The sequence below is a fragment of the Megalobrama amblycephala genome, linkage group LG24 (genome assembly GCF_018812025.1).
Source record: "Megalobrama amblycephala isolate DHTTF-2021 linkage group LG24, ASM1881202v1, whole genome shotgun sequence".
NCBI lineage: Eukaryota > Metazoa > Chordata > Actinopteri > Cypriniformes > Xenocyprididae > Megalobrama > Megalobrama amblycephala.
Genome location: NC_063067.1, coordinates 29,149,302 through 29,166,253, shown reverse-complemented (window position 1 = coordinate 29,166,253; position 16,952 = coordinate 29,149,302). Strand labels below are relative to the sequence as shown.

Here is a 16,952-nt window from a genome sequence, read left to right as displayed (position 1 = left end):
ATTCAGTAGCCCAAGCTTTATCATTTGTTTATCTAATTTATCTGTGATTTTCATTTTTTGAACATCAATTACATTTTTACCCTTAAAAGGTTTCGGAAATTTTTTGTATTTACTAGTTCGAGGTACAGACACAGTCTCTATGTGATAATATCTAGGTGAAAGAGTTTCTATGTGCTGTGAATTATTTGAGTTCTGTGACGTGAGGCAGCTAGCAGACGGTCGGTTTAGCCAGTTTGTCTGCGTCCTGATCTGGGCCCTGGTTTGTCATGGTTTAGCTCTAAGACTATTTGCCAAATTTCTAGATAGAAGAGCAGCACCATCCCGGGAGGGATGAATACCATCTCTTTTCAACAGATCAGGTCTGCCCCAAAAGCTTTTCCAATTGTCTATGAAACCTATATTATTCTGCGGACACCACTTAGACAGCCAGCCATTGAGTGATGATAACCTGCTAACTATCTCATCACTCCGACGAAAAGTGCTGATTATAGCATTACGTTTAGATCTGTGGCATTATATTTAAATCGTGCCATGAAAGGTTGCAGTGATGAACATTGTAGCAGATCACAGACATGTTGAGCACATGAAAGCAGTGATCTCGTCATTTCTGCACACTAGCAAATGCTTTCATCATAACTAACAGTACAAACGCGATGTAACTAAGAGATTCGTTGAATAAAACGCGCGTTTTGGCGTGAGTCCAGAATTCAGTCACTAATAAACTCACACTGTTTGATTGACAGCTCCAGCGATTGTAAAGGGAGCGTTCTTTGATTTAATCACCGTTTAAATAACCGATTATTTTCATCCTACTAATGCTGCGTTCACACCAGACACGACTTGCGCGAATAAATTGCTAATTGCTATTCGCGCATTTTTACAACTTACCTCCTCACTCACTTTCTTTCAAACACGATCCTTTTTATTTCTGTTTCTATAAATGTATGAAGATGTACAGCGACAATGATTTTGTCCTCCATTGTTGTTTCGAATTTCTGCCTCAGCTCGCTACGTCACTACTACAGCAAGCTCCTGATTGGTTAACGCGGCGCGGAAACTCGCCAAAGTTCAGATTTTTCAACTTGCACGATTCGCGCGAATCACGCATTAAGCGCGTCAAACGCCTGAATTGCTCAATTCGCGCCGCAGGATGTCAATTCGCGTCTTTGCATTGACTTAACATGTAAATCATTCACGCTTACCGCTTCATTCGCATCCGGTGTGAACGCACCTTAAGAGAAACAACGTGAAGTTGACTGCTTAGTCACTGATTTGATTTACTGACACAGACAAAGAACATCTGACTGTACATGAATCATTAATATCAGATCACAGTTACTTACATGTTGTTGCATTACTGTCGAGTCCATAACGTGAAAGTCTGTTTGCAAAGCCTGCGCCGAAATGCAATCGATTTACCGGAGAATCCACCGTGAAATGTACAGAATACAAATAAATAATGCTCAGCTGAGACATTCGCATTGTTGATCTATAGATGGGCACATTCCGGGGCGAGTCGTTCACCTGCTCTGGTGTTAATAAAAGCTTTTATTGGACTAACAAGCAAGTTTTCAGTTCTGAAACTTACAGGACATTCTTATAGTGCAATGACCTCTTATATGTCAAAAGCTCAGGGAAAAGCAATTACATGCAATTAAATGTTCAAAAACATTACATTCAGTTCTTTTAAAGTATTTTATTGTTGTAATAAGTACTCTTTTTGAAAGTGCACTTCTTTTTCACAAGGGTAATTTGTCAAAAAAAAAAAAAAAAAACATTTTTTTTTTTCTAGCTTAGAGTTTCTAGCACTAGCAGGACTGCCTGTGCATTTGTTGAGAGGTTTTGAAAATAATATGATTGCTGTGTTGTCTGGTCACTTCCCTATGCTTATGTGTATGTGAGGCCTTCCTTGGCCCTTGTCCCTCTGGCCCGGCTTTGATGAGTGCTCATGATATGAATGAATAAATACGTAAGAGGGCTAATGAAGTTTGAGCCCCTTGCTGGATGGAGGGGGTGGTGTTTAAGAGGTGGCAGGATAAAAGGGGGCGTAATCAAGCAGACTATGTTGTGTTAGGCAGCTTGGCAGACCGCCGTTGGCGTACATGGACAGGCAGACGGATAGAGCAAGGGAGAAAAGCAGCTTGATTTTGACACGGATTGCGGATGCGGAGAGTGGCTAAAGAACATCAGCATTACACGCGTACACAGGAGCCTAAGACAGGAGCCCTGCCACAGGTCAATGGGTTTAATCCACACAATCCACACACACACAAACACCCCTGCCCTACACACGTTCCGATCCGGCCAAAGCTCTCACATACGCACACGTGCAATACAAAATGGCCTGACTGTTGTATCTCAGATTAAGGGGTGAGAGACAGCACTCAAATAACAAAAACTGAACAGCATATCATTGTATCTCTAAGAATATGCTAAATTAGCAAAAGTAACCACGCCTCCTGTGATTTACATTTGTCGGTAGGTGATAGGGAATATTGAGAGCGTGATGACATGCCCGCGTTGGCGAATTCGAAGCGCCGTTCTCACCACTAGGGGGCGTGTGTCTCTCTCCACGCACTCGAGAACGCGCACAGTGGACAAAAGCGTGTGGCAGGCGCTCACTCACGCACAGACGCTCCCTCATGCAAATTCAGCAGTATCCAATGGGAAAAATCATCACATGCCCTATGAACTGGGCACTCGAGGCTTTAACAGATGATTATAGCCTATTTACAACAGTATTTTGCTAATTCTTGTATATTATTATTATGCATGCAGACTTTTGAAGCGAATTAGTGAGGACAAAATGTGATTAAAAATAATGAAAATTATGACAAATTAGTTTTATATTTAAACGTCATGCATATACATCAAATTGACGCGGATTCTTCGGATTATAACATTTATTTTTAATTAAATGATATTATTTTATTGTTTTTGTTTTGTTTTTTTAATTTTGAATCAAATTATTTTTGCTTTTATTTATTGGTTTTTGAGGTTGCAAGGATGAAATTAAATTCAAATTCAGCATCCGTATTCCACCTGTCATATTAGTATGATAAGCATCTTTGTGATAATAAAGTCGGCATGTTGCCCTCTGGATATTCATAATTGACCTGAAGGCTTCATGGCTGTGCGAGTTCAGCTGGAGCTGTCCAGGGTTTGATGGTGAATGTGAGCGTTTATGTTGCCTCATTTCCTGTATTTGACTCTCGGTCGAGCGAGAGAGAGAGAGAGAGAGAGACACACACACACAGAGGGGGAGGTTGGTTCCTGATACGGAGACACGGAAAAGCAGGGGAGGGAGAATTACAGAAAAAGACGAGCGTGGAGAGAGGGAGACAGCGAGCAGGGGAATTACACTGACCGACACACACGCGTCTCCCAGCTGACTGCTGACATTGTTGACTTGCTCACTCTCTCAAACCTGTCACGAGCAAATACTGGAGCTCCAAAGCATCGACATCGCGCTCCCCCAGAACTCATGGGTTAACAGGTACGCCTCTCTCACCTTTCCACACTATCTCTAACAGCACTTCCTCCCTTCTGACCACCACACAGGCTTCACTCTCAGTGCTTTTACAATCATACTTGGCTTGTCATCTGGATGTATGGCAGAGACACGAGCTCGCGCCTCAACACAGGTATTCAGGTAAGTTCAAGTTGTGAGTTTCCGCGAGGCCGGTGCGTTTGTTTTATTTCGCGTCATTAAGTAGAATGCGTGACAGCAACCTGTTTGACGTCTCCAGGTGAGAACATGTTCATGACAGATGAAGCACGCGCTGCGAACAGCTGTCAGATGTGCAGTCATTCATTCAGGGTACTTTTTATTGGAGTGATGTGAGACTTTCTTTTTGTCTTGTCAACGCGCTGTGCTTCATATTTCACCATTGAGAACTTAATATTATTTATATTACAAGTTTTAATCCTAAACCCATGTCCTTTGGGGGTCAGTGCATGTGGTGGTGGTATTTAAATGAAAAGCTCAGCTTTGGCAGGCAAGGGCTTAACCCCACTCTCTCCTCCCCTCATTTAACCTCCAAAAGGGGAATTTCTCCAGCTGGAAATTTCTGCTGCGTCAACACCCTAAACCTACTACCAGAAAAGGGAAGGGGATTTTTTTTTGGACACACTTTTCTATTATTTTATTTCCCGCATAATTCAAATTTGGGGCTCGGAGCCTAATACTTCCCTCAACTTGAGGAGAGCAGAGTATATTCGAGTCTTCACTGAGGGAAGCGTTCGGTGACATGAGCGCTGCTCTTCGGGTTATTGTCTCTTTTCCCCCGTCTGCCCCCTTAAAGCTGGTCAGTTCCGTCTTCCTCCATTTTCTCTTCGCTGACGGGTTGGTTTTAAGGGGAGCGACCCCACTTGTTTGACTCGCCGACGGCGGAACATCAGCGGTTTTTACTGATAAACGTCAACAATGAATTCGAACGCGCGTCTAGGAATTGATACATTTGAATCGAGCGTTACGCGCAACAATGTATCGTTCAGCGCGTCTGTCAAAAGAATGTACCACTCTGTATTGATGATTATGACGCTTGTTCGCGCCGTGGTCGCTCTTGTTTGCTACAGGTGCACCCGATTCTGATTGGTTTGTTGGGGAGATTTTATAACTGTAGGCGAAAATGTCAAATTCAAACCGTTAAAAACAATAAATGTTACTTATAAACGCATTTGCGTACGAATTTAACTACATATAAAAACGTAAATAATTGTAAACTGTTTTTAAAGTTACATTCATATATTTATGGCTTTGTGACTGTCTGCAGTGCAAAATGAGTCAGTTGAGCAGAAGAACTGGTTATGTAAGGAACTGTCCTCATGCCCATCTACACAGAATGAAGCCAACATGACAACTTCCTTTGCAAATCACTTTTATAGGTCTTTTCCACCTCTTGACACCCAGGACCTGCATTTTGATATTAAACAATGAGTTAATTAACATGACAATGGCATTATTTATACTCTATTGAAGATGTAAAGATTGTAATATATGTTGATGTTAGTGGTGTGTGTGTGTCTGATGGTGCTGTCAGGTACAGCCTGTCCAGTCACCTCTCTCCTGGGTTGGAAAACAGTCATTCAAAGGTAGCCTAGAATCATTTAATGACACCATGTGCTGGACTGACCTATCCAGGGCAGGAGATCCTCATACAGTCTTTGTATCTGTTATAGTTCCAAACTGTTATTAAGCACTAAAATGTGGTGCTTTTCTTTGCCTTCTTCCTTTACTTAAGTCTAAAGCGTGTAGACAGTCCACAGAATTATAATGAAAAGCACTATCTAACTCTTATAAAGTACAGTGATTGTGTTCCTGTAGTTTGACTGGTAGAGTGCGGTGCTAACAGTGCCAGGGGGTTGATTCCCATTGAGTGCGCATACTGATAAAAATATATACCTTAATACGTATGCTTTACTTTAGATAAAAGCGTCTGCCAAATGTGTAAACGATTGTTGTTCGATACATGCACAGCCTGCACAAACTGCATTTGTGTATTCTTTAGCAAGACATCTCATTCTAGAGGGCAGTGTTGGTGTTGCCTCAGGGTCATGTCCAGGTGTTTTTGTTTAATGGAGAATCCGTATGTGTGTGTGTTTGTGTATAAGTGGGAGAACATTTTAGGCAGGAGGGGGGCTTTGGTCCACTATGCATATTGACTTCCTCACAGGTGTGGCTGTATTGTGTCAACAGAAAGCAGGGGAGGGGAACTGGTTCCTACTGCGTGGGGTAAGGGGAAGAGAGGGACTGAAATAAGAGTAAAGAGTAGCAAAGTGTTCTAGGAACTGTTTTAATGAAGCCAAAATATCATACCTGCCCACGTCCAGCACTTAATAAACTGTTATAAAAGAACATTAAATACAACTCTATTGACGGTTTGCTGTTGAATATCACATAGGCTCATTGGAAAAACGTGCCCCTACCTACATTTTGGCAAAAGTACTTATACATGTAACCCACTGAATTTTTCAGCTGAAATGAACACTAGAGGCAGTAAAACGGCAACAACTTTTATTCCTTTTCACTAGGCTTGCTGCATTAGTCAGTGTTACACGGTGTTTGACCATGGCACTGCCCCCATTGTCGTTCTGTTTTTAGTTCAGTTGGACTATGGATGCTACAACTATAAACTGAAAGTGTCTGCTCTGCTCAATACAGCAAAAGCTGCAGTCAGATTTCACATGACAAGAGTAAGGAGAGTTGACTGACAAGACGATGGCGGAGGATTTGGTGTGCAACAGATCCTGAGCGCCATTGACAAAATGTGCGGTCAGTACCACCGGTTCCCTATACACAGAATATGCATGATCGCGAATTCGAAAGTGAAAAGCGGCCGCGCATTCAAAGTCGACCCCCCCCCCCCCCCCCATTGGAAAAACGTGACTCTACCTACATTTTGGCCAAAAACGTAACTATACATACAATTCACTGTATTTTCAGCTGAGGCACTAGAGGCAGTAAAACAGTGTTACACAGTCTTCGGCCGTACACCAATTACATTACTTGCCCACAGCACCACACCCACTGTCGTTTTGCTTTTTCTTTTTTTAAAGAAATAAAAACCATTTAGTTCAGTTGGACAACTAATGCTACAATTATAAACTGAAAGCTTCCGCTCTGCTCCATACAGCATGCGCTGCAGAATCAGATTTCATTTGACGAGAGTAAGGTGACTGACAAGACGATGGCAGAGGATTTGGTGCACAACAAAAATGTGCAGTTTCCACCGCTCCCTATACACAGAGAACATGTGATCGTGAAAAGTGAACGCGCATTCAAAGGCGATTTCAATACCTCGCACGTAGAAAGCTGCTCCCTGATGTCCACAAATTATAGGCATTTACACAGAATACACGTGATCGCGAATTCCAGGTGTTATCGGTAATACCGGTGTTGTGCCGAATTCTGTGACATTTTGACATTTGCATCACATAACTGTATATGTGTTTTCTGACAATATAATTGCTCTGTAGCTCATCTGGTACAGCATTGTACATTGAATCCCATAAAAGACAAGTCCCAATAACAAGAACTTGTAGAAGCAGCTAAAATGGTATGGTTGCTTCAGCAAATGTGTTTTTATCTCACGTTTGCTTTTGTCAACCTTGTCGGTTAGGTTTAATGTAGGTGGTAAATTTTTTTCAAACATGTTAGAGCCTTAACCTTATAGTGCACTAACTGCTGCGATATGTACAACAACCAATGTAATACAATGTTTTGGATGCAACTGAACACACTTTTTTGTGCCTCTCGATGGACATTTCACTTTGAAAGTCACGAAACGTGCAAGAATCGACGTAAAATCATTTTGCAGAAATATCACCACAGGCACATTTTTCTAGAGAGCCTGGTTTGGACTAATTATGACTCAGACCATAAAAACAAACAAAACGGTAAATGAATGCCCCATAGACTTCCACTGTAAGTGCACTCTGTCAACACAGTTTCGTCTGATGCTACAAACTAAAGTTGACATTTTCTATGGAAATCAATAGCATAGATGCTTCCAAAAGTGCAGAACTTGTATACAGCCCTTAATATATTATTTTTATGTGCTGAATTATGCATGGCAGTGCCTACAAGTTGCGTTCATTTAGTTACATTCAGTATACTTTTTATGCTTGATCTTGTATGAGGGAATCAACCACATTGGAGTTTGTTTTAAATGTTTGACTGTTATAATGTTTAAGCATACATGTTTAACGTGTGTAGATGTGCAAGTGTATCTTGAGGGAGGTTCAGGCAGTTAGTTGAACAAGTAAGTGCAGTGCTGTGTTTATTCAGGGTGGTTGCGGTTGTTAATCTGAACATTTGCACAGAAAGGCAAGATATGGGGGAGGAGGTGGCTGATGGTGGAGAGGGATAGAGAAACAGATAAAGAGGGGGTAGTTCAACTGGCCGTGTGTATGTGTACGTGTGTGTGTGTGTGTGTGTGTGAACGATGGAGAATGGGTGCTGATGTGGGGGGGCAGGGTATGGGGGTGCAAGCTGACACGACACACAGCTGAGTGTGTATGTGTGTGTGTGGGTGGAGTGTGTGGAAGATGGCTGCTCTCCCCGGGCTGTGGGCTGTGTTGTGTGGGTAACAGGTTAGAAATCATGAACCTGCTCCAACACTGGGGACCGGCTTCTCCCCCTCACTTTAAGACCACACAAAGCCCGACATTATATTTATCAGCTTAGAAACACACTCGTGAATACTGTACATTAAACATCTGTACGGTACGTGTCTTGTATGATGCCTCCCTTTTGATTCACATTAATATTTAAAGCTAAACACAAACATGACTGTTGAGCGCACAATTGTTGCATTTAAATTTTTTATTTCAGTTTTACACCCTCACACCATATGTGTTATCAATAGCGATGTGTGCCACAACTAATTTAATTAGCGTTCAAAATGGAATTTTGCAACCGACTAGACAACTTTTAACAAAGCCCCAGAAGACAGTTAAAAATGACATTCTCTAAAGCGAACCTTTTGAAATAGTCTAAATCAAACATTCAAATCCTATACTGAGACAATATTATTAAACTCAATGAATCAATAGGCAGTGTGCTGCAAACTCAATAGTCAATGTCAATTATACAATTCCTCAAAAAAAGTTAGATTGCGCATTCAGGTTTGCACGAGCTTCTTGTGCATGAAAAGTACCTGCACACATGACAGGCGGCAAAATCGCAAGAAAACCTTGACGTGTACTGGCAGCTATACTTTCATGGGTATTCTGTTTGTTAGTAGTTGTCAATTAAGTTTCATTCAAAATGTTTCCCTTTTAAACCAGTATAAAATTTCATGTGGGTATTGTCCCTCATAACCAGCAGTATAACAAGTCTATAAGCAAACTTAGAGGGATACATTTTGTCATCATTTACTCACCCTCATGTTGTTCTAAACCTGTATGATTTTCTTTCTTCTGATGAACACAAAAGGAGATATTTTGAAGAATATGGGTAACCAAACAGTTGATAGTCCCATTGACTTCCATAGTATTTTTTTCATACTATGGAAGTAAATGTAATCCATCACCTGTCTGCTTGCCAAAATTCTTCAAAAAATCTTCTTTTATGTTCAACAGAAGAAAGAAACTCATACCGGTTTGGAACAACTTGAGGGTGAGTAAATAATTTTTGGGTGAACATAAATTGTTATATGCTAGTTTAACACTACATTGCCTACACAAAACATTTCCGTTTTCTTATAGTCAAAATACTTCTTAATTTTGCTGATCTTCCGAGTGGAAAGTGACATTGTTAAAATTAACACATGTAAGGTCTGAGTTAAAATAAAATTATTTTCCCTCCAGATATACACTTTTCAAAATAATGTTTCATTTTTAAAACGTAACATTAACATGACATTAATTTGAACATAGCCTTAGTAAAATAAATAAATAAAGCAAAACATAAATGTGCAAAAAAAAAATAAATAAATAATGTAAACGACTATTTTTTTTCAGTGTCAAATAGCAGCAGCAATATTGCTTAGTCGCCTTGTCTCACACATCCCTAGTAATCAAACCAAAAAACTAGATTGTGGAAGTTCTTTTGTGTGAGTGGGGACGCATACAGGTGCGCTTTGCTCCCTAGAGCTGTTTGGGGGCCTGTGCGTGCGTGTGTGTGTGTGTGTGTGCGTGTGTGTGTGTGTGTGTGTGTGTATGGAGTGACAGCTGTGCTCATCAGCCACTTAGATGTGTTCATCCCCCTAGATTAGGCACTCGTTGTGTGGGTTAAACCGGAGCCGACCTCCCTGGAACCGCCCCACAAAGACCTGTGTCCTCAGGTGCCTTGTGAATATTTCAGAGGGGGCTCTCAGGCTGTGTGGAAAGCCCTGGGGGAGAAACCGAGTGAAAAAAAAGCCCCTGGAAATGAGATAGCATACCCTGGGTAAGCGCTTAGCAGTGGGCTTTACACTCCCAGGCTGAAAAAGAGGATGTGGTCATGAGGTTTTTGTTTCTGTTTTTTCCTCTTCTATTTCTCCTTATGCTTGTCCACCTTGCGCTGTTCGATAATATCTTCGGTAATTCTCTCTCTTCTATCTCTCGCTGGGGTGAGATTTGGTCCAGCTTAGTGAGTCTTAAATCATGGCATGCTCTAGAGCTGCTTTTGGGTTTGAAAAGTAAACACACAAACAAACACACACACATAAACTCGTCCGACAACACCCCCGCCCATGTCGCGCTCAGTCGTTTCTGGCTTACTTTCTGACCACACGTGGTCTTAAATACAGGATGTTTACACACAGGGAGGTATGCTAACCCTCACCAGTTAAAACCATACTTGTCTTCATCCTCTTCAGCCCCTTTAACGTGGTGATTAGGGATTTAGAGTAAGTAGACTTTATCTAATGTACATCCTTGCTGAGCTTCATATGCGAGTATTGAATGAAGTTTCAATACTCGTGTATTTTTGACACATTCTAACTTTTCCATGTCACACTTTTGAGTTTTGTCAACTTGTCGTGACGCAGGGTCGCCAGGTTTTCACAACAAAACCCACCCAACTGCTACTCAAAACTAGCCCAGTTGAGTTTCGGGGGGGTCCCCCGGTAAAAATCGCATCCCTGTGGGTAAAATCCACATTTTTGGCGGGGTTCCCCTGGTAAAATTCGCATTCCAGGGGCTAAATATAATGTTATTTGGAGTTGCTTCAACCCGCAGACGTGAACAACAACCCACAGCAACAGTGTTAAAGTAGCCCAAAGGGGCTACAACACTGGTGTGACGTCACATTCAAACAGACAGATTCAATTAGTTTTTGCGCCGGCCCAGAGAGAACCACTCATGCATATTCACACAAACTGCTAATCAGACTTTCTTTTCAAGCACATGGAATCTTTATTTAATGTCATAGAGAATCAAATAACAAAGTACTATGATAAGGGTTGCCAGATCTACCTTGACCAATCAAAACTAACCCAAGACCAGCCCAATGAGCAATGAATCTCGTATAGCAGAACTATTACAGTGCCCTTGTTACAAATGTTACATGCACTTACTGCAGTGATAACAGTAAATTATGCATAATTACATGCAACTAACCCTAAACAAAACCCTAATTCTAATGTAGTAAGTACATGTTGTACATCCTTCGGATGAGACGTTAAAACGAGGTCCTGACTCTTTATGGTCATTAAAAATCCTAGGATGTCCTTCGAAAGGTAAGGGTTTAACCCTGGCATCCTGGCCAAATTTGCCCAATGGCCTCTGTCCATCATCATGGCCTCCTAATCATCCTCATATATACTAGTATATGCTAGTAATGTGTGATGGGCGTCCTGGCTCAATATGGCTGCCGTCGCATCATCCAGGTGGATGCTCCTCATTGGTAGTGGTTGAGGAGATTCCCCCCTTCCATGTAAAGTGCAAATTATTATTATTAATATTAATTAATATTACTCAGTACTTAAATTTATAATTACACTGTAAAAAATAAAGTGTCCAAAATATGCCATTCCCATACCTAAAATACTAATATTTTAGTCACTGTTATGCTTTATAAATTAGCAATGTTAGCTTCAACACTGTATTGTATTAATCATAGTTTGTTTTAATAAATAAAAAAATTCATCATGGGGGGGCTGCAGAACTGTTTGCTTCATATGGAAAAAAAACAACCCCCAAATAAAAATACTATTATTTATACTTTTTAATTATCAAAGAACATATATTATTAAAGGGATAGTTCACCCAAAAATGAAAATTTGATGTTTATCTGCTTACCCCCAGGGCATCCAAGATGTAAGTGACTTTGTTTCTTCAGTAGAACACAAATGATGATTTTTAACTCGTTGCGGTCTGTCAGTCGTATAATGCATGTCAATGGGAACACCATCTATAAGAGTAAAAAAAAAAACATGCACAGACAAATCCAAATTAAACCCTGCGGCTCGTGACGACACATTGATGTCCTAAGACACTAAACGATCGGTTTGTGCGAGAAACCGAGTATTTATATCATTTTTTTACCTCTACCACTGTCCAACTGCCTTGCGCACAGCATCCGGTGTGTGAGGTGTAGTTCTCTGGCGTAGTTTAAAGGATTAGTCCACTTTCAAATAAAATTTTCCTGATAATTTACTTGTCATCTAAGATGTTCATGTCTTTCTTTCTTTGGTCGAAAAGAAATTAAGGTTTTTGATGAAAACATTCCAGGATTATTCTCCTTATAGTGGACTTCAATGGAGCCCAAACGGTTAAAGGTCAAAATTACAGTTTCAGTGCAGCTTCAAAGAGCTTTAAACGACACCAGACGAGGAATAAGGGTCTTATCTAGAGAAACGATCTGTCATTTTCTACAAAAATACAAATGTACAGTATATGCTTTATAATCACAAATGATCGCCTTGCACGTGCTTCTTTCTGTATTCTTCAAAAAGCTTACGCTGTACCTTCCCTATTCTACTTACGGAAAAAACGGAACTGGCGCTGCATTCGTTCTGTAAGTTGAATAGGGAAGGTGAAGGAGTATGTGTAGAATATACAAACTTTTGTTGTTGTTAATACTTATATCTATTTAAATGTCAGAAACATAAAATAAACATCATATGGTTGAAAACACCGAACAGTTGTGATATATGATGAGTGCTGTCCATCTCTGGCTCAGCGCCAGTCAACGCGCGAACGCAGATTTGAATTTAGCAATTGATCACGTGACGCACTGAATATTCTAATCACACCGATGTGATCGTACTCTTCAAAGGGTCAATCATCAATTTTTTTTTTTTTTTGTCTTTTGGAAGCTGCATTCAAACCCAATTTGCTCAGAAATCTGATGGGGCCCCCTTGGTTTAAGTGGGCATGACACCTCTGGTCACAAGTTCCATTGAATTGTGTTGGTAATGACAGAACTTGTGACCATAGTTGGTTTTGGGAAACACCCCTGGTCAGTATCCTCAAACAAACAGAGCAATGTTTTGAAAGCACCAGAGAGACGCAGTGTTATACTTTACAAGGAAATCAATCCAAAATGGCATACTTACAGCTGTCTCTGCGTATTAAGCTGGAATAAGGAAGTATTTTAACAAAAATGTAAAAAAAATTCCATGTGCTCTTCAATGAAAATCATTTCTGTCTAGAAGTAGCAATTGAGATATGACAAAAACAGTGGAGCAAAAAAAAAAGCAAACCAAGAATACGGCTTAATGTTGGCGTTCAGTTATGTCAGCATTGAGTCCTTTTTCAGTTGGACAGGAAGGCTATTACCATTTCAAACATTCTCAGGTGAATCGCTGGACAGTTGGTTGTCCACTTTCCATAGCGCTTTTGTCTGTCTCTTAAAAGCTCTGTTTATTTTTCAGAAGATGGTTTAGTCTGTCTCTATACTTTTCATCCCATCTCGTCTGCCAAGAGCTAACCATTAAGGGAGGGTGGAGACACTCCTAGCGCTAACACATTTACCCCACAATACCACAGAACACTTTTCCTTCTCGCTGTGAATTTTAGAAAGCCATTGCAATCATTGTTAGGGTGAAGATTTCCTTTCTTCAGAACCATCTAGATCTGTGTCTAAATGCTAGCGTAGAAAATTCCCAAACCAAAAGTCCAAGTTGGTATAAGTTTGTCTTGTACATGGCTCAAGTTCCCAAATCCCCAACTGGATTTAATTCGGTTTGCAGTGTCACAGTCTAGATCTACACCGCCTCATTGCTTTGGAGGCAGTAGATATGTCATGGCCGTTGGAAGGCCTCTGTTTTTTCCAAATGTATTGTATGATGTGCCGATCTGCATTAGTCCATTATCAAGGGTCGGTGTAATCCTGAGAGGAGTTCATCGCCAAGTGCTAAAGTGCTGTTAACAGGGCCTGTTTAACATTCAGCACTTCCCCCTCAACATACAATTATTCCGCTGCTCCTGCTATTAGCATGTAGCGTTTGCCTGCGTGCTTTTAATTGAACTGATTTAACGTATGCCAGATCAACTAGTTTTCGTTAATTAGTTCTGTCTTAAAAGTGCCATCAGAACATGAAATATTCATCACGGTGAAGAGGTACATTTGCGGCAGACGGATAAGTGTCTCGTATGGGAAACTCTCAAACCGTGATTGCGCGGGCAGAAACCTGCCTTCGTGCTCTGGCGTGTCGCGGGACTGCCGCTTTAGCTTGTCAGTTGTCAAAGAGCTTCAGTAACAACTTGGCTCTGCACACTGTGACGATACACAAAATTACAGTTGGTGGAACATCTGAATAATATACAGCAAAACTTGTGTTGTCACTTTGATGGACGATGTCAGTCAGTTATGCACTGTGTCCTTCATGCTTGACTCCTTGATCACCAGATCTGGCTTTCCAGCTCCCCCCAATCCAGTGTGTACTTGATTGTTAGTCCAAGAAAAGGGGTGTTGAAAATAGTACAGGTGTGCCCTCCATGGCCCCATTTTTCTTTTCTACCTAGATTAAATAAGAGCCCTGATCTTGCTCTGGTTCCAGCTTCCACGCCCTGTTTTCCGAGCTTGAACACCCCCACTGCCAGGTGAGCGTGCAGCCATGCCAAGCTGCATGGAAACTTTGTGCAGCCATTGTTGGCTCCGAACATTGTGACACACTTTGTGGTTTAGTGGTTATTTTTTTTTTTTATTATTTTTATTTTATTTTATTTTGTCTGACAAACCTACTAACACCCTCTGGCAGCCCCCACTGACTTTGCAGCAATTGTGTCTGAGTGTTAGCAAGGAATTGTTTAGATGTGAACACTTTATTATTTTATTTTAATTTTTTATTGGTTTACTTTATTTTGTTTTATTTTATTTTTATTTTTTATTTTATTGTTTTACTTTATTTTTGTTGTATTTTATTTTTTGTTTTGTTTTATTTTTATTATTTATTTTATTTTATAATATTTATAATATTTTTATCTGAACTTTTCAAACCTCCTAACACCCTCTGGCAGCCCCCACTGACTTTGCAGCAATTGTGTCTGAGTTTTAGGGAGGGATTGTTTAGATGTGAACACTTTTTTATTTTATTTTATTTTATTTTATTTTATTTTATTTTATTTTATTTTATTTTATTTTATTTTATTTTTTTTTTTTTTTTATTGGTTTACTTTATTTTATGTTTTATTTTATTTTTATTTTTATTTTATTGTTTTACTTTATTTTTGTTGTATTTTATTTATTTTTTGTTTTGTTTTGTTTTATTTTTATTATTTATTTTATTTTATAATATTTATAACATTTTTATCTGAACTTTTCAAACCTACCTAACACCCTCTGGCAGCCCCCACTGACTTTGCAGCAATTGTGTCTGAGTTTTAGAGAGAGATTGTTTAGAATGTGAACACTTTATTATTTTATTTTATTTTATTTTTATTTTTTTTATTGTTGTACTTTATTTTTTGTTTTGTTTTATTTTATCTTTTTTTTATTTTATTTTATTGTTTTACTTTATTTTTTGTTTTATTTTATTATTATTATTCTTGTTTTGTTTTGTTTTATTTTTATTATTTTATTTTATTTTTATAATATTATAATATATTTATAATATTTTTATCTGAACTTTTCAAACCTCCTAACACCCTCTGGCAGCCCCCACTGACTTTTTAGGGAGTAATGGGTTAGATATGAACACTCTTCTCTTCTCTTCTCTTATCTTATCTTATCTTATCTTATCTTATCTTATCTTATCTTATCTTATCTCTTACCTTTTCAGACCCCATAGCACCTCCACTGACATGATGATTTTGACAAAAATAGGCTTTGGGTTTAAAAATTAGGTTTTAGACATGGTTAAATACACAAAATGTCATCACAATATTTTGGGCCTTTTTACTTTTGTAAAACGACATGAGAGAGGAAGGGAAAGAAATGAAGGTCTTCTCGAACCCTCCCCACCCACCCAAGGGGTTGAACAGAGAAAGTGTTGGTTGGACACTCGATACCGCCACCTCACAACGTGGGAATGTGTGACTTTCTTTAAAATTAGGTTTGTGAGGTGGGCGGTGTCGCAGAATGATCGTGATCACCAGAGCAACACGCTAGCCCTGTTATTCCTACATGCAGCATGCTGCATGATATATATCGCTCGTTTCGTCCGTTGTTAATCGAGCAACGTTAGCACCTACAGTTCAGCAGGTGACACCTGAACCATTCTGTCAAGGCGTCGTATGGCGAAATATACAAAAGAAGGAAAAACAGACAGTATGGGACAGGAGCGAAGCGTGTGGTGACAGGGTTGACTCTTGGCCACACTCGTGGTTACCATGGAAACACAAGCCTGGGTAAAACACTGGCTATTGTTAAGCTATACTTGATTATCAAATATGAAACAAAAGAAGCTCTTAGAGATAATGAATTATTTAGTAGGGTCATATCAGCCTTGAGGATGATGTTTTATGGGTTAATATAAAGTGCATTAAAATCTGTTATAAGACTTGTAAGACCCATACAATCGCTAATCGCCTCTTATTCTTTCTCTCTTTCTTTTCTCACTCGTTCGCTCACTTCTTTTTCTTTTCAAACTGTCAGACCGAATAAGTATAGCCAGTTGTGTTTCTCTTCATGTTTTCCCCTTTAGTCCTCAGCAGACAGAAGACAAAGGTGTGAAAATGCCCCTGTATGACAGAAACACTGATCATATTAATATAGGACTAATATAGGGCTCGACGATAAAGATGACATGGCCACAGAGTGAGAGAGTTGAGGGTACTGCTACTTGCACTTTTAATCAATATATATATATATATATATTTTTTTTTTTTTTTTATTTCATTGTAAATATCTGAACATACCTGAACAAGACCAGTTTATGTAAGACTGAATTAACGTAAATGTAACCTAAATTAAAATACATCTAATAACATTTAGTGAATTTAATTCACTCAATTTATTTGCCATTGGCGTAATAAAAATACACTTAATTCAAGATAATTATTATTATTATTATTAATAATATATTATATTCTCTAAAATAAAATCTTTAACAATGAAGCATTTTATGAGTTTATCTTGT

General features: G+C 39.4%; 1 protein-coding gene across 4 annotated transcripts in view; it reads left to right on the top strand.

Annotated features, from left to right (window-relative positions):
* The window catches only part of zbtb46 (zinc finger and BTB domain containing 46), a 144,408-nt gene that overhangs the window by 38,988 nt on the left and 88,468 nt on the right, over positions 1-16,952 (top strand). The window contains exon 1 of one of the 4 annotated variants that reach the window (XM_048178274.1): positions 3,215-3,496. The exons of 2 other annotated variants lie outside the window; for them this stretch is intronic. The gene's annotated coding sequence lies outside the window, so the exon portion shown is untranslated. One more of the 4 variants, XM_048178275.1, reaches the window with a different exon arrangement.